Below are 18,584 nucleotides of genomic sequence, written 5' to 3' on the forward strand. Positions count from 1 at the left end.
GTTTCCTGGCTGGAGACATTTTCTGATTCATTCTGCATTTCATCACACTTCCCACATCTTCACCTATTAACACAGGCGTATACAGAGAAATACAGAAAAAATTGACTCACTGAAAGACAACATAATGTGTAATCTTCTACAGTAGCTGGTAATGAACATAGTATTTACCAACAAAGACATTCAGCGGTAATTGTTGCTGTTGTCATCCGATTCTGGTTCAAGCCTGTATGGAAGGATTTGAGGAAATGTCCATAACATGTAGCCTAAAAATCTAGATGTAGCGCTAGCAATTTAAATTTGCTTCTGAGGTATATCTTGGTACCATTCACTGGAGCTCAGTAAATAAGCCCAAAAAGTATTGGTGAGCCAATCAAATCAGTCTTATCCTTGTAGAAAGAGTCTCTGGGCGGGCCTTAGTTAAGTCTTAGTTAAGCATGATGCCAAAAGAGCGGTGACATCATCTGGATGTAAAAAGTGTAGACGACTGCAGCCGAGGACTAACAGCTGTTTAAATTGGTTTTGGCATCGACAGTTAAAGATTCAGACTTTTTTGTCTGAACTTTTTTCTTTCTTTTTTTCTTTTCTTTCTTCTTCTTTTTTTCTCTTTTCTACCTTTCTCAACAAATGTAATTCATAGAGTTAACTACCAGGGAAAATTTAACAAGATAAAACCTTTTTTGTTGAAAATGAACCCAGAAGCCCTCGTATCATTCCTTTGCCAGGTAGATGTAATGTTGTTTTTGCCCACAAACTATGGCAAAAGTTTAATTTACTCTTCTACACAACAAACTCGCCCACTGACTTGTTTCTGTTGCTCTGAATACATCACCTTGTTATGACCATATTGCAATCGTCCAGAATGGCCCAAATGGCAATGTTGCTAGCATTTTGCTAACAAGCTAAGGTCGCAAAAGTCCCACTGCGCACCAGCGGGTGTACAGCATCACCCCGCTCTGATGTGGGAAAAAAAAATCCCCCGAAAATAAAACACGCCCGGAAAAACCCGAAAAATGAAGGCGATATACTAGTATACAGAAAAGGTTTCCCTTTTCTTCTTCTTCTTCTTCTTCTTATTCCGCACGCTTTTTTCGTCTGTTAATGCAGATCGAACCGCAACGTGCACCCATGCATGGCATACATCGTTAGATGCGTCTCCATCGTGCCTCGATGGGTATTACTTTTCTCAGTCAAATGCGTTACCGTGGCAACGCTAGATGCCAAAAAGAAAAAAAAAACGCGGAAATTCGGACACCTATTGCTCGGCCGAACTTTATCGTAGAGACATTGTTTAAATTTACAAACACTCGGCCCGATTGGCACTAAAAGACCATACAACCTCATCATGCTACTTATTACGTTTTTGGTGATGTTTGAACTTTCAATTTAAAAAAAAATCCTTTTTATTTTGGACGCTTGTTGCTAGGCAACGGTTTATCGTACAGACATCATTACAACATTGAAAAACCCGGGATGCGTTGTACTACAACATATTTTAGTCTCATCATGCTAGCTATTAGGGTTTTTGAGATATTCAACTAAACTTATTTTGATGTTAACAGAACTTTGGACGCTTGTTGCGCAGCAACGCAATATCGTAGAGACTTTGATCCAACGTTAAAAGACTCGGGTTGCTGTGGACTACAACATACTGAGTCTCATTACGCTGTTGTTTACAGCTTTTGAGATATTGAAGCCAAATTGTCCCATTCTATCCTATGGGGCTTGTTACCATGGCAACAAAAACCTATGCATTTGTATGGGGGAGCATGTGAATGAACCATCTGTCTATCAGGTTAGATAACATGTTTTTATGTAGAAAATGTCTGTATCTGGTCAGCAACAGGAGTCATGTTCCATTAACTGTGCATCAGCAAGCCTTAAGCCAGATGTGCCCATTTTGCACAATAGGCATTGCTTATCACCTGGTCTCTACCAGTCTTTTTACTTTGAAGCGTTATCATTTTGTGGGGTGGGGGTTGGGGGGTTGCATAGTTACCAGAACAATATATTGGCCAAGCTTGACTTTTTTCTTTCGTGTATCGTCATCATATGTCCAGCTTTGTGTCGTGTAGCCATGCCCTTGTCTCAGGTCCCACTCGGAAGAGGCCCTCCTCTGAAGGCGGTCTATGCAGGGGACAAGCGGTGAGGATGTGGTTGGCAGTCTGCTCAGGCTCCCCGCATTCACACGCTGCACTGGAGGGGCCATTGCCGGCGAGGTAGGTCTTCTCCTTCAGCGCCATCTCCAGGATCCCGGATGTAGTGGTGTATACTGTCCTGTTGACTCCCACTCCTGCTTCCATGGGGCCGCCAGCCAGGCTTTAGTTGACAGGGTCCTCCGAGATAGAAGTGAGCATCTCTTGGGCCGCCAAGTTGTATGGGTGGCGGGACTTGAGTCTGCTTGGGGGTGTTGCCATGGTTGTAGTGTCATGGAGGAGGTGCCAATCGTGTTCCTGGGCTTTCTTTGCCAGAGCAAGGGTGGCAGCCTCTCGCCGTAGGTTGGCTGGCGCAATTCCTGCTAGAACTGGCAGGTAGAAGATGGGGGTGGGTTTCAGGCAGCCAGTTATGATCCTCAGGGCGTTGGGGCACAGTACTCGGCAGCAGAAAAGACGAGGGCTTGTGTGGAGATGCGTGGCACCCCAGGTCGTGCCAGCGAGGCGATGGATGAGTGAGACTCAAGCTTGTGTGAAGGATGACTAAACAAGTGAAGAAAACTACAGTACCAGCAGAATGTGAACAACCTGAGTTGACAATTCAGCTTTAATAGGGAGAATGAAAGCAAAGGGTGTGGACTGAGTGTGATGACCTAGCTGTGATCTATCCATAACATCTTTACATGCACATTTTTTTACCAATAGAACTAAAACTATACGTAACCTTTTCCTTTCTCTGTGCCTTCCAAACATCTGCAAACAGACATACAGACACAACTGTTGTATGACGAGGTACAGTCAGATAGAAATGGGGAATAGTCAGGAGACAAACACAAGAGTGTGCTTTCAAGGAGAACTACCGACTGTGTGCTGCTTTGAAACTGAAGACACAAGCATTGTTCTGATGACGTATACACCTGCCCAAAGCGAGGGAAGAAATGTGAACGATGCAAGCTGCCAAGGTAAAAGTGCTGCTAAAAATAGGTTTGGATGAAGGAAATTATTACCACAGTGTGTGTGTACATTATATATCAGACATAGTCATATTCTTGCAGTATTCTCTCTCTCCCTCCCTCTCTCTCTCTCTCTCTCTCATATATCTGGGGAGATATGTTTTAAAATAGATAATTAGGAATAATTTAAAAAACAGAATAATTTCCTGAGAGCAAAGAATGAAGACTGGTTAATCACACCTCTTCTTTTTGTTTTGTGAGGAAACACAACTACAACACCCAATTAACAAACCGTCTAAGCAGTCTTTGTTTTTCTTAATTCAACATCTTCCGACAAACTCTTTATGGCTCTTATTAATTGAGTAAGATGTCAAAATACCCCCCCACCCAAAAAAAAAACAACAACAAAAAAACAATGTGGAAGTTTAGTTCTCACAGGAGCAAATAAGCCAAATTCTAGAACATACAAAATCAATTAGCAATGAAAATCTTTCACATGATGTGTTTATATTACTCCATCCAAGGCCTGTTCTCCTGTTCCTGTACAGACACACCGAGAAGTAAGGAGATTAAAAAAATTGATTTTCAATAGCAAATTTCCTCCTTAATAATAACTTATATGTATCTGGCAATTAATAGTGTAGATTAGGATCTAACTTTTTTAAGGGGTTTCATTCTAAATTGTAACTTGTGTCTCTTAATTTTCCACAATGTGGCAGTTTAATGCCTGCAAAACACAGGTCTGTGTGGTCTTCTCCTCTCCTCCTGGAAGCATAGCAGCTGGCCAATGCAAGATTGGTGCATTTATGTGGAACCAGTGGATTATTTCAGTGTTGATAGCATAATTTCAGACACAAAGCAAAGGGTATTTTAGGAGGAAACTGCCCATCACTGACAAATGTCTAAATGTAAAACAATAGAGATGTCTGGAATCCTTGTTTCAGAGCTCCAGCTGTCCTTTTCATGTTGCACGTTAATAAGTCTGCATGTTGATGAATGTATCAATAGTAATTATACTAAAAAATGGTTCTCTAACCCATTACTATGTTTATGTATGGCCACCACAGAAATGACCTATAACGATTTTACAATGACTAATGTGTGTAGCACAATGTTTCCTCATACTGCCTGAAAGAGAACGGGAGCGTCCATTATTCCATTACACAGAAAGCGTATTGTGCTTGGCTTCAGCGCGTACGCAAAATAAAAACCCGTGGCAGCCACGTTAACATGTTTCTACGGTAATCTGAGGGAGTGACATCTTTTAAAACCAGATGTTTTAGAGATTGGAGGGTTTGCCTGGCGTGCGCCTCATTCTGGAGTACATTCTTTAAAAAACGAATCTGTCTGGCAATAAAAAGGACAGAACTGACGGTTGTGATGCTGCACATATCTCTTTCTCTGTGAAGAACATTAAATCAATAACGATGTGTCTCAGGACAGGACAAATCATCTCTGGTGAGCTTTCCCTTTCCTTCAGCATGGACGCTGAACTACTTGCATTTGATCCGCAGGCTGATCAAAAGCCTTAAATTTGAAATGGTTTTAATGAGAGCTTCAAATTACACAGAATGACCTAATTGCATGGGACCCCCCCCCCCCCCCCCCCCCCACACACACACACACACACCATTCCTCCTTTTTCACTTTGTTGCTACCTCTTTGCTTGCCTTTTGATTTTAATCCATCCCCTTCCTCTCTTTCTTCCTCTGTCATTCTCACACTACAAAGTCTGTCTCTCCGTAGCATGTACTCATTATTTATGTATGTTTTGTGCAGAAAACAGAAATAAACAAGTGAGTTGTCTGAAGGAAAAAAAGCATGTGCAAATGCATGTGTGCCGAGGAATTATGTGCATGTCTGTTGATTCCCCCGCTTCACACAAACCAAACAGCAGCTGCTGTGATTCCACTGCATGACTTTAAACATGCAAAGCAAGTTTGGAACAAAGGAGGTGAAACTGAGACTTACCTTTATCTAACGATGGGTATTCACTGCAATTCTCCCATTCAAACACTCACCTCTGTGGTTAAAATAAAATTCAAGTAATTGACAGTCTATTCAAACGATTATAACCAGAGATTTGAGACAGTTTCTCCAAGTGCTTCTTCTTAAACTTACCCTGTTCATAACCATTGCTTTTCTAAGTTTGAGCAGTTGATAAGAATCATTGAACTCATTTTGCCGGTGAGATTCTTCTACGGAGTCACACATCATTGTCTTTCATCACAGATAATTACTCCCACTGCTTCCCTTTATTCTGGTACGAGGTTGATGGATTCCTCTCTTCCTCTACACACAAAAGTGTTGTTTTGTTTCCCACTCTGCAGTATTTCTGCTATAATTCTTAAATCATGTGAGGGCAAAAACAAAAAAAACGTCTCTAAAAGTGGCATAGAAAATGGCTCTTGTGGGTGATAGGATAAAAAAAATCAAAATGCATGGAAAGCAGAACACTGCATTATTTGTGGTTGTTTTTTTTCAGTTCACACATGTAAATATGAATAATCTGCATATTTATGTGCAGTTCACTCCAAATATTTGTTCTAATAACTTCCATGTGAGAAGTAAAAAGGCAAGTGCCTTTTCTTCATTACCATTTCCATCTGTGCTAGCTCATTTTGCAGGATCAGCGTTTCACACTGTGTACGCGTAGATGTATTTACCATTACTATGTAAATAGTCCTCACTCGTACAACGTTACAAGTGATTTTCATTCACATGCACGCTCATAAATGGGTTCTTATTCTACAAATACAGTCATAAGGAAAATGAATTCCATTGTCCTCAATGTGTTTCTGCCAGTGAATTTCTAGATGTCTTTATATTTTCCAAATACAATAAAGTTTGTCACTGAGGACATTAAAAATAATTTTCTTTGAACAATCGTGTTTATCAAACAAAGATTCAACTTGATTAACAAATTGCAAATTTAAATGTTGTTGATATTTTATTCAAATAATGCAAACCGCTTCTCCTACCCTACAATTATATGATACAAATAATAAAAGAAATAGTAACTACTTCCTAATAAACTCTCTTGTTAAGTATACATGGTCTCTGAATGCATTTTTATTTTGTAAAGACTTGTGGCACTAGTGGCCCTTATTTTGAAAGCTGATAGACAGGAAACTTGGGTAGAGAGGGGATGAACACAGTAAAGAGTTATAGGCCGGGATTTGAAACTGCTGCCTGCACGAGGGCGATAACCTCCGTATATGATGCTCCCGCTCAACCAACTGAGCTGTCCAAGGACCCTGAATACATTTTTCTAAGTTGTAATCAATGATATAATTTAATCTGACCTGGTGGGTTTAGGGGTTAATATCATCTGTGAACTGTTGTTGCATCTGCAATAGATCATGTAATGTATCTGTAAAATCTGGACCCTTTCTGAATTCTCTCCACAACCTTAAGATTAATCGCAGTCGGGGGGAAAGTGTTTCTGTCTGAATCTGTTTTTGTAATAGTCTGAGCCATTATTGGACTCCAATGACCAGCCTACACGACAAACCCATCCATTATTATTCACTTCAAATGGAATAATTACATGATGGCTGCTCCATTTTCCTCTTTCATTGAGATCCTGGAGAGAAAATTACAACGTTCTTTAATTTACTCTCCACAAACTGGGGCTGCAAAGTAGATGGAATATACTGGCACAATGATTGATTGCACTCTCCAATGTTGAAAGCTGTGTATCTTTAAAATGCCACCTATTTCTTGGGTAACATTTAACAACAAAATTAATCAAAACAGTTGCACGACACTCCTCCAAAAGCATTTCATAGCATATACCGTATACGACATTTGACCTCGTTATTCTAGGAATCATAATGGAAATTAGACAGTAATTATCTCAATGATGCCTCCAGAGGAATTCAAGGTCTTCATGTGTGACTGAAAAAAAACAGGAAATATATAAGATAGCTAATAAAAATTCTTAACACATCAACATAAACAAAATAAAGGAGAGCACTAAAGCAGGGGAAGATTTTGGAAAAAAAAGGAAAAGAATGAGCAAGCTCAAGATTAGTGGGGAAGAGGCATTTTTTAATCCTTTTTTTTGGCCGGAATATACAATGTTTTTCTTATTTTCAGAAATAAACAGTAATACTTATTTGTGCTTCTCATTAGCATTTCCCTGCCACAGTCAACGAGTAATAAAATGGAAAAGTAAGTCACAATAGCAGCGTCTCAGCAAGATGCATTGGTGGAACACAACAACGTATCTACAGACAGAGGCTGGCTCACGCCACATCATTGACTGTCGCACAACCAGAGAAAGGGACGCATAATTCATGTGCCAGAAATAAATGAATTTAATTCATGTGTTTAAATAAAAAGCACATTTTCTTAAGCTTTGTTTGAATACTGATACAGATGCAACGGGGACATTTTCAGCCACACCTGGAAACATTTGTTTTATGTTTTATGTTTAAATGCTTTAGAGAGAAATAAATCCCCAATATAACATGCAGCTGAGGTTTAAACATTCCCTTGAAAATTTCAAGCAGGATTATTGTTCTTTGTTTCATTCTGAACTTAAACTGGAAAAAAAAAGCACCATACAAAAGTTTGGACAGTCCTAGTTTTGAGCTTCCAGATAACGTCACCCAATTCCCCACACCTTTATTACCCTGCTAAGTGGAACAAAACAAATAATTTCTCAGACAGTTTAACAACAATTAGAGTTTTTTTTAAAGAATTTAATCAATAATTAATGCCAACAAAGCAGTTGATAGCACTGAGGAGATCTTAAATTGGCCAGGGCACTCTTGTAAAAGAGATTTTTAATCTCAGTGAGCCCTTTCCTGGTTAAATAAAGGTAATAATGATGGTTAGGTGCAGTACCTTTTTAAGATAAGTCTTTGTAGGATGTTTGTAAGCCTTGCATTACGGCGGTATCAAGGGTTCAGCAGTGGTACACTTATTTCACTCCGAGGACACTCATGAAATTGTGACTGCTATTATAAAGAGTCTTCAGAGTGAAAACTCTCCTGCCCCCTGAACAGAAAGATAACATTTTGGGAACAAATCTTTGCACACTGATGAAGTCATAAGAAAACATTTAGGCCACAATGAATTAAAAAGTATTTAAGTGAAGAAGAAGTTGCAGGATTTCATGAGACGAATGCCTCTTCTACTGCTGAGCACGGTAGTGGACTTATCATGGTTTGTGGTTTGTTTTCCAGCCAGATACATATGGAAGCTTTTCCCCGGTAGACAAAATGATGAGTTCAAGTAAATATGGGTGAAATGTAGTGAGAAAAATCATACATTTAAATAAATTGATGGATGCTTGAATATATAAATCAATAAATAAACAAGAGCAGAAGGTAACAGCGGAAGGGTTCCAACAATAACCCATTCCAGCCGACCAACAACTTGCTTGCTGAAAAGGTATCCAAAATAGTATCACCTTACAACAGGGGGGGGGGGGGGGCAAATCCAGAGGACCCTGTCCTACATGTTTCAAATGTTTCCTTCCTCAAGCATAGCTAAATGCAACACCATCAGGTTGATTGCTGAGAGAGGAGTTGGATAACCTGTGATCAATGAAACCACATTGAGCACACATGTCATTTCCAGGTGGCCCAACTGAAAGAATTGGAGTCCCTGAAGAATGATGGTGCCCTTCTGAAGTGGTTGGTAGCAGATAAGAGATTCAGAGGCGGTCCTGGCTACTTTTACGCCCTGGGCGAACTGTCCATCCGTTAAGTTGGTTTTAATAAGCAACTCGACAGGGCATTAAAAGGAACCCTGCATATTAAGACATGTAGGTCTTAAAAGATAAATGTTGGTATCAATTATAACAATGTGATATAAAAAACCTTGTTGATGTCTTCGTTTTTATAAAATTTGAAAATATAATTTAACATGTAGGTCGCCATTGTTTTTTACGTTCTGGGTAGTACGTCACACGGTGGCTCCTGCTAACCCCCGTCCACTGTTCTGACACCCAGAAACAGATGAAAACACAGCTAAACAGGTGACGGCGCACCAGAAACACAGATCAAAACACAGCTGAACATTAAGGTGACGGCGCACCTACAAAAAAGTAAAATAAAATTTAAAAAAAGTGCAGCCCCATACAGCATGAACTATAAAAACACCATAAAACTCAGATAGACTAACAGACCACACGTTTCAACTAGCAGATAGCAGATGCTACAATAAAAACCCCAGCCAGATCTGGCGTCATTAAATTAAATAAAGATGTTCTTGCCTATTTGAAGCGAAGTCTGCGCCTCCCGTTTCGTCAAAGTCCCGGGCCAGTCCCCTCAGCGTCGGGTCTGTCATCACCCAGCACCGAGGCCGGTTTTAGGGGGGAGAGGGGTGGGCTATGCCCACTCAAACGTGCATATTGCCCACCGGCGTCTCCATCCCGGCGGCGGCAGCGAGAGCGGAGAGCGGAGAGCGGAGAGCGGAGAGCGGGTGGCAGAGCGCTGCGGGCTGTAGAGCCCCGGCTACGCAGGCTACGGCGTAGCCTACGCAGGCTACGGCGTAGCCTACGCCGTCTACGCCGTAGGCTACGCCGTCTACGCCGTATGCTACGCCGTCTACGCAGGAGCCTAATGCACTGGTAAGATGCGCACAACATTGATCATTTTTGCAGATCTCCCGTGCATCACAGAACTTTGATCCAGTTTGCCTGAACCGAGACGTCTTATGGGCTCCCTCGTCAGCCTCCACGGCCGGGAGAGAGCTGCTCAACTATGTTTTAGATACCTGTCCCAGTTAAACTAATGGGGCTTATCTTCCCAGAGCCACCGTCGTACGTCATCGCCCCCAGAATGCATTGCGCAGGTAAAACATGGCGCCTCCCGCAGGTCAAAATATGTGATAAACATTGTAGATTTTTAAAGCAATTAGATTATTTTATGTGTTTCTAACAACATATTTTAGTATAAGAGAACAATTGTGGCTAATTAGGGACTACATGTCTTAATATGCAGGGTTCCCTTTAAGAGACGTATCGTGCAGCGTCAAAACTCTGCGCTCCTCACGCAGGTTGTCTACACATGAAGAGATGTCTCACTCTCACATACTTCCTTGACAGGGGGGTGGGGGTGCTCTTATGACACACACACACACACACACACACACACACACACACACACACACACACACACACACACGACTCTCAGCAGCAGCAAGTTGATGTGACAATAACAGCCCCATGAATATTTGAGATGGAACTGTCAGAGAGATTTTTATTTTATTTTTTTTCCTGGGGGCGCTTCCCAGATTGCGCCCCGGGCAGTCGCCCATATTGCCCATAGCAAAAACCGGCCCTGAAGAGATTGCTACAAAACTCAACATACCTTTCATCAGTTGTAGAGCAGATGTTTTCTTTTATTTTCTACTATACATAGTCTAAGAACAAATACCTGAGTGTTTAACTTATAAATTACATAATTACTGTTGAGTGCAATGATTTTTAGTCCTCTGATGTTATATCTATTTTGCACAAGGGCCGACTGACTTCTGTTGTAAATAGCACCACGGATATTTATGGAAATGAAAACATAAATGGGTTTTCAACTCGGTCCCTCCATGCAGGATGCATTTTGGAACTTTGAAATTACATGAGTGCAAAAAAGATCAAATAAAACAGACTGTAAACATTTCAATCATTTAGTGTAAAAGCTGGACTTCTTCAGATGAAAGGATTTACAACTCTAAAACCTAGAAGAATAAGAACTGCTCCTCCTCACCTCTGACATAAACCAAAACCATTTTACACGTGTTTTCTCAACAGATGTCCCTTTTGAGACGAAACGGACACCTGATTCTGCTCAGGACAGAAACTTCCTTCAAAGTGAACTTTCCTCTCACTTCGTCCTAAGATGTCGGCCTGAGATTTCAAAATTGGCGTATTCAACATTCCAAGTAGATAACTAAGACATTGTTTCAGAACTCTTTGTGGTTATCATTTGTACTTTGTGGAGTCATGTTCAAAGTGCCTCGTTCTACTGTTTTTCTGATTTTCTGATTACATTTATTTTGTATTTTCTCCTCACACTAATCAAACCTATTTCTGAACCAGTCAACATGATGTACATATCTATACACAGGTTAACAACTCATTTCCATATAACTGAACTGACTAGGTGAACGTATCCTTTTAATTCAAGTGAAGTATGTGAAAGCTCACGTCACAGGTCAAGCCAACAGAAGGGACACTTCGATGGGATAGATTTAATGTTTGTCAAAGCGAGGGAGACTACGAAAGGAAGAGAGATAAGATAATGGACAAGAGAGAAAGGTGAACGACCTACAGAAAGGAGAATGGAAAAAAGGGAAAAATTAATGAAAGAGGGAAGTAAAGGGGAGAGAGAGAACAAATAAAAGGCCAGAGTCTTCAGAGTGGTTGAGCAGCAGGTTGAGACGAAGGCAGCCTTCTGAGACTAAATGTGTTCTCCAGCTCTGGCACCCTCATTGCCCGCTGTGTCAGCCCACGCAATGAGTGCCTGGTCTACCATAACGTTTCTCTGGACACCCGCACACACAAAGTTAACAGTTTTAGAGGAAGATTTTCCTGCTAAAAAGTTACCTTCAGCCTCCACCGTGATGATAAACAAGCCCCTGCTATGGCCCAGGGGAACTGCTGTTAATCTCCTTCACTCGTCTCCCTTCCCTTTTTCTCTTCTCACAATTTACCTTTTTACATAAATCGGGAGAAACTGCATGAATTCAGGGCTGCTCTTATTCGTTCTCATTGATTTCTCGGTTGATCTGACACACCATCAATTTCCTCTCTTTTACACCGGCCAAACCTTTTTCGCTGGTTTAAAGTTCTCACAGAATTGGCCTGTGACCACAATCAGATGGCAGCGTTATACACTTCAACAAGGCTTAGCTTCACTCCAGAGGTGTCAGTTTTGGTGCACAGGCCAAGAACAAGAGCATAAACCCACAAGAACCTCTGAAGATGCCATTTACCTCCTTGATGTAGGATACCGTTTAAGTGCAAAGCAAATACAAGTTGAGACTTGGGGAGTTTGAAGGCCAAGTTAAAATGATTGATAAGCAGGAGGTTTGTGGAAATGTGTTTGTTTGCAAGCTCAGTACCGTGTGGGAGAATAACTTTCTATAGGACCTATCTTTTTTCCATTCTGACTCGCATAGTCAAAGTTCTGAAACATTCTACCTTTAAGCAATGAAGGCAAATTACTCTTTTGGCAATATGATTCCTTATGAAGATCTCAGAGTTGCTTCAGAACATTGCTGCACGTTTGACCACATCTGAATAGAGATAAAAGAGATCTCTTTTATTCAGTTTGATCTTTTCTTTCTTGTATTTTTTGTAAAATCCTGAGGAGAATATAAGAGCTAGTCTTCAAATATCAGTCCTCCTCTTGGCCAAGCTCTGTTGTAACAATATGCAAAAGGAACTGCACAAACTCTCTCACAGGCTTTTGAAGAGTGAACTCATTTTTGGAGCTATGGGGGAAGCAGTCCTGATGGCAGCTCCTTCTGCCTAACCTCAGTTCATCCAAAAATGAGGAAATGGATGAACAAGAATGGCAGTAAATTGCAACGGGCACACCTTGCCTTAGTTACTACAAGCTACTGGGTCTAGCTTTGTTTACCTCTTGCTAACTGAAATTACCTGAAACCAACTTTATCTCAGATGTTGCTTCTGAAAAGACGGGAGGACAACTGCTGAAGCCAAAATGAGAACTGTCACAGCACTGGCTCACTTCTGCTAGAGCTAACGTGTCGTCCACCACTAGCCACCAATGGTGGCACAGACACAGCAGTGGCAATGCGGTCAGACAACTGGTTGGACAACTGCTTTGGTTGCCAACTCTTGTGCACCTCCCTTGTGCTGGATCAAGCTGGCAGCCGCCGGCCAGGCAGCTAGACTGGTGGATGCCCCAGGTGACCTGGAAGCCAGAGGCTAGCCAACTGGACTCTTCCAGGCCAACCCATCCTTGCCGCAGTGGTCTCAGTACTATTAAAGCAGCACTATGTAACTTTTCCACCTTAATATCATATTTCCAGAGTCATTGTGATGATCAACTTCCAACTGGTTTAATGAACCTCTGTCATGGTCTGAGGGGTCTGTATCTCCTTCACTGACATTATGTAACTTTGAGGAGCATGGTAGGAACCCTGCCACACTAAAAAACGACACATTTTTACGGCTTTGACTGCTTTACGGTATACGTCACTTCCCCCTCCTTCCCGATTCGTAGTCGAGACGAAAATGGGCGGGGCTTGGAGCGCAGCTCCGCAGGAGCTGGTAACCCATTGCTGTGTTGTGGCTGCAGCAGCTCCACACAACAGACGTGGGGAAAAGATCCTAATGGTTTAACTTTTCACCACTTTCCTGCTCGGAGGCAGAACCACGCAGGCCAAGTATCTGAGATATCAAAGTAAAAGAGTAAAAGAGTCGTCGGCTCGCTTGGATCGCGGCTGTAATGACCAAACATAACCTTCCACACATGATCACAAACGAACACGCACATAGACGGGGGTCGGATGAAAACACGGGTTTATTAAACCACAAATAAACACAACACACAGACCGGGGTCGGATCGGGTTTTATTCCCCACTTCTCCAGCTAAACGCAGTTGCTGGCCAGCTCTCTGCGGTGCGATTAACCCCAATCTTCAGATAAAACTAGTTTGTTGAGGAAGAAATATTAACTCTATTTTTAACTCTACCGCTTTTGTCCAAACTCAACAAAAGCTGAAAGTTACATTGTGCTGCTTTAACAGTATGACAATCCATATTATTGTGAAAGTAAGAGTGATTATGATCTCAGCCCTCACTGCTTACACGTCAAGTTAACTGATTAAGTCCTACTGTAAGTAACTAAAGTGATAACACCTAGTTCTATGACAACATAGACTGCAATATAGCCACCACTCAACATTGCAGACCTTATCAAGCATTATCTGTGCTTTTTATCATCTTAGAGAGGCGCATAAAAAAAATTTAAAAAATCAGACCCTACAGACAATTAAAGGAACTGCATGTATTCCCACTTTTGCAAAGAGGACAGAAGTCGGATGTAGCCCCTTGATTGTACCTCAAAGTTCCCCGAAAGTGCAAACTTGTGGTTCATAAAGTCTGTCCATCACCAAATGCTTGCTCGGACAGAATTTGTTAGGAGTTTCGATTAAAAAGGCCGTCAAACTCTTTTTTGTGTGAACAAAAGGTAATTGATTGGAGGATCACTGACTTCAGCTGTCAGTGGCTTATCATATATTAGTTTTGACACCATTAAGGCACATATGTAACCCAGCTCACACAGCTGTTAAATATCCTCAAAATATATTTCAGAGCGTGTTCAAAGTTTTATTGTAACTGAAAAGCAAATACTAGTTAATTCACTGAATTCCATAGCATCACTTTATATTCGTATATATGTTGCGTAAAGTTTCCAGTGTACTTTACATTTTAACAATGGCTCAGCTCATAATAAATGTATAATCCTAACGCTGGCTGCCTGCTTACTTATGAGATGGTTATGCAGTTCACATCCCATATGGGGCTCTCCTGCCCCAGAAAAACAATGTGAAAAGGCCAGCATATATCTGCAGTTTGGTAAACAAAATCTTAATTATTCTCATTGATTACAAACATCTGGGCTACCCTATCAGTCAATCTAAAAGCTGTTACACCATAATAATAAGAGAAAGTAGTGTAATGTCTGCATTGATTTAGGATAAAGATTGGCTTTGATTGACATAAAAATGTGCACATAAATCACTCTGTGATTATACAAATATCAGTGGAAGAGGGAAAAAAATACATGAAAGGTAGCAGTTAAACTGGAGTTCAGAGAATAAAAAAGCAAAAACAAGCAAAGAAAAAAACCCTAACATTTATGTCAAATAGAAATGCAGTTTTAACAGTCAGTTAGACAGCATCTTTGAACCAACAACACATTTCTTTAGGGCATATCTGCATGTAATGTTTAGTTGGATTTAAGTGCAATCGGGCCCATGAACACTGTTGAGTTTTAAAGGTATTGAAGCAAAGATATGGTAGACGATGCAGGTGAATGCCAAAAGAAAGTCACATCTCTTTTATTATGTTTTCTTAGTAATCACTCGTCAGTCAGACATGTTTCATATGGGTTTTTACTTATATCTGGCTTTTATAAGCCATAGGGATAAGCAACAGTTTTATAAGCCATCATGTTGGAAAAGAGATGTTGAGCCTTACACTGCAAAAACGTCCCCTCTAGAAATAAGCCTAATATTATAATAATACTCCTAAATGTTGTCAAACTGTCTTATTTTAAGCAGAAAATCTTTGCCAAGGAGTAAGAAAAATGTTATTAACCAGAATTCCTAAAACTAGCAGAATAATTTAAGACAATTTTCAAATTTTCTTGAAATATTTGCAGTGTAAAGCTCTCTTTTCCTGCAAGTGAACTTCCTGGATGCTGAAGTACAGCCTCTTTACTGGCAATGCTTTTACAGAAATGTGAATATGTACGCAGCTCGGCTGTTTGCTCATTAGTGAAGCATATTTGTTGGCAGTATAAGACCACAATAATAAGAAATATGTGAATAATTAATAAAATTACCACATGCATGCCACCTGTGTAAATTGGAAACAGCCCCTCTCTCACTTTAGAGACATCTGCTGTAGTATGATGCCACAGCTGTTTCATAAAATAAAAAAGGAGGGATCATTCTACTTTTCTTTCTTCACTATGAGAGACTTTCCAAAAGAAACGTTGTATGTGAATCGATGAGGCTGTGACACTTGAGATCTTTGAAATATGAATATCTACTCAAAACAAACACATGTCAAAGAGCAAATATCAGATGCAATATCTTAAATGTAGCATAGTTTTCATTATAGCTACTGTAACAAAGAGCGCACTCAAATAGAATTTACAGAACAACTCTGACCCGTGAACAATAGATTAAACAGATCACGTGGATGTAGCCATTGTGTTGTCACTCGTTAGTCTAAAAACTGCAGTTTTAAAGCAGTGACTTCCCTTTTATTGTCACTGTTTTGGCTGTTAGACACCAATGTCGCCAATATTAATGAAATTTTTTTTATTATTATTATAATTTTTAATCTGCAAATCAATTGAAGCCGGATATGTTCAGAGCAAAACAAAGCAGATGTGGATCCTGTGACCCAAGTCAAGACAGTCAAAGGGCAGTAAAAAAAAAACAATTGTAGGGCCTGACATCAGACAACTTAATAGAGTCATGCACTGACTTTTACCTAAATCCTTGAGGCTGTGCATGTTTGCAAAAAGGTAGTGTGTGGGGTATTTGCACCATGTGTGTTACACAGATATGCCACTTCCATCAACCCATCGTTGAAAATTCCCCATCATACGTCTGAAATCATGCAGTTTATCCTTGTTGCAGGTCATTGATAACAGACATTTTCAGTGTCCTTTTTAGGGCACTTTCTTGTTCTTATATCAAAGTTCATACAGTTATTAGTGTGCATGGTCAGAAAAATATTCATTCGGAGGCTGGTTCTGTCCTTAAAATAACCAAACAGCCGACCACAGCTCTCTGTTCTAAACAATTGAAATGGAAATATAACATTTATACTGTTTCACCTCACCAAATATTATTTTCAAATGTATTAATATTTGTGCTTTTTTGTTTTTCTTTAGATTTGGCCGTACTGACGGGGCCTACGACCCGCTTCATTTCCTGGGTGTGTGTTTTGTCCATATTACTAAAAGTGTTATTGTTGGAACCCCTTCACTTTTATAACTTGAGCAAACAGTTCAATCACATCTCAGAACCCTTGAATCATTGGAGAGGACTCCTGCATACTGTTTATCAACAAATCAAATTCCTAGTATGTGCATTCAGACTGCCAATACAGCTGCCACCTATAGCGTCTATACCTAGAGATATTAGCTTGGCTCCCCTTTTTATCGACCGTTCTTGTTTTTTGTCCATTTTTGATTTTGCCCCCCTCTCCCCCTTTTTTCTCTTTTGTGTATGTTTGCAGGCCAGAGCTTCAGGAGCTGCATGCTGACCTGCAACCCCCCCCCTTTCATCATCCCACTGCTGCTTCCACGCATCTGTGTGCATGTCTGCCATATGCTTGCTGACATCCTGGCCTGCCCTAAGCCCCCCCCCCCCCCCCTGGCCACCTCAGTGTCTGCTGTCTACATCTGATTTTATTTATATATATATATATATATATATATATATATATATATATATATATATAAATAAAATCAGTTCTGTTGTAATAGACGCTATATAAATAAAATTGAATTGAATTGAATTGAATTTGTGACCTTACGCTGCCCTAAGGTATAAGAAAGTGTAAAAATTGAAACCAGAAATTATTGTAGTTGAGAAGTCAGGGGGTAAGGGAGCCCTCTTGCCCTGATGGGACATTTTTTGCTGGATACACAATGGATTCCTACAAACACTGGAAACCGTTGTGCAGATTCTGTCTGTCGAAGACGTTGAAGATGCCTTCATAATTGGATTTATGATAGCAGGATTTCTTCTAATTGGAGTGGGGATTTTCCTGGCCTATCGACAAACGCGTAGGTCGTTGACAGCTGCTTTGGCCCTTTCTGAGCTGCCCGACGTTGCTAAAGGAATAAGCACGGGGATCAGCACTCAAACTTTAACGCTGGAAGAGCAAAGCCGCAAGCTGGATGCGATTCTTGAACAGAATCGCAGGCTGGCGGCGGTCTTTGAGCTCATTGGCAAGATGGAGAAAACCTTGGAGAAGCTGTAAGCTAGGCTTGATGGGAACTGATCACAAATTTGTCTGTTTGGAGTCGCCATTGAGGAATCGGAGACTTAACGGCAGACAGAAAATTACTGGAGTCTGCCTGTTTCCTTTCTTTCACAATTGTTGATTCTATAATCTGACCTTGACAGAGCAGCTTGGCCCGCTGCTCCAGTCACAATCTCCCTGGTGGAATGTAAACAAGTGGCTCTGGCCCCACTAGCCCTCCCCCTCTCTCAAAACACCTGTGGACTTGTTTTCAGAACTGTACCGGGCCGTCTGATAACATCAAGGACAATGGCTAAGGAGCAGCTCTGGGGCGAAGTTTTCACAGACTTACCGTTCACACACACACACTTACTGATAACCACACCCCCCCCCCATCTTCAACACCTTCCCTGGCTCCCCTCTTATCAGCCCCCCTGACACGGACGCCGGGTTCGAGCGCCACGAAGGCCGCGGCCCTCACCTGGATGAACTGTGCCGGGATCCCCCCGCCCCCCGACTTGCCCACCACCCATACCCATGCAAGTTCTTGTGTTGATGTCTGTTGCTCTGTGTGATGAGGTGTTTTTGCACCTTGATACTATGTATTGTATTATATTCAGTGTGAAGATGCCCCCCCCCAGTATCCCAGTGTTACCCTTGGAAAAACAGGCGCACAATACCATCCTGTCGCCGCCGGTGTATCCGAAGTCCAGAACGGTTTTTCTAAGCTGACTTAATAAACCTGATTCTGATTCTGATTCTGATATGAAGTCGCTGACA

The 18,584-nt window shown here is 41.1% G+C and overlaps 1 protein-coding gene across 1 annotated transcript in view; it reads left to right on the plus strand.

The window, feature by feature from the left end:
* kctd16b (potassium channel tetramerization domain containing 16b) overlaps positions 1 to 17,138 on the plus strand; it is a 289,523-nt gene extending 272,385 nt beyond the window's left edge. Inside the window, exon 3 of the mRNA XM_061739466.1 lies at positions 16,726 to 17,138. The gene's annotated coding sequence lies outside the window, so the exon portion shown is untranslated. The remainder of the gene's footprint in view (positions 1 to 16,725) is intronic.
* The last annotated feature ends 1,446 nt before the right edge of the window (positions 17,139 to 18,584 follow it).

Source organism: Cololabis saira, chromosome 14 (genome assembly GCF_033807715.1).
Source record: "Cololabis saira isolate AMF1-May2022 chromosome 14, fColSai1.1, whole genome shotgun sequence".
Lineage (NCBI taxonomy): Eukaryota > Metazoa > Chordata > Actinopteri > Beloniformes > Belonidae > Cololabis > Cololabis saira.